The sequence below is a fragment of the Dipodomys ordii genome, unplaced genomic scaffold (assembly GCF_000151885.1).
Source record: "Dipodomys ordii isolate 6190 unplaced genomic scaffold, Dord_2.0 Scaffold11, whole genome shotgun sequence".
In the NCBI taxonomy this organism is placed as follows: Eukaryota; Metazoa; Chordata; class Mammalia; order Rodentia; family Heteromyidae; genus Dipodomys; species Dipodomys ordii.
The window spans coordinates 10,226,865-10,227,367 of NW_012267227.1; the positions used below are offsets into that span (position 1 = coordinate 10,226,865).

The window sequence follows — 503 nt, forward strand, 5'->3', positions numbered from 1 at the left end:
CAGCGGCGGCGGTGTCGGCGGCAGGCACCCACGAACCCTGAGCCACACAGAGTCGGCGACAGTGAACCGGAGCCATGGCTGGAGCTGGCGAGCGGTGCGCGCGGGCAGCAGCAGCAGCCACAGCAGCAGCCGCCGCCGCGACGGACACGCGGGCCGCGTCCAGGGAGCTGGGGGCCTCACAGTTGTAAAGAAGGAAGAAGGGGTGGGTGAGAGACGGAGGGGGTTCGGGGTGAGCAGCTCGCGGGGGGCACCGCGCTCTCCCAACGGCGCGGATCCTTTTTTTTTTTTTGGAAATTAATATTAAAAAAATAAAAGGCCGAAGAGAGAGAGAGGGGTGGGGGAGAAAGGAAGGTGGAGGAGAGAAGGGGAGACTCGCACACACAACCCCGGACGGAGACAACACCCGAAGCCCCCCACGGTGAGGAGAGCTCGCGGGGGCCCCGCCGCCGCCGCCGCCGCCGATGCCGATGTGAAGCCCGGACTCCGCGCGCGCGCGCGATCGC

General features: G+C 67.0%; 1 protein-coding gene across 1 annotated transcript in view; it reads left to right on the forward strand.

Moving 5' to 3' along the window:
- The window catches only part of Onecut1 (one cut homeobox 1), a 15,691-nt gene that overhangs the window by 290 nt on the left and 14,898 nt on the right, over positions 1-503 (forward strand). The gene's annotated exons all lie outside the window — the stretch shown is intronic.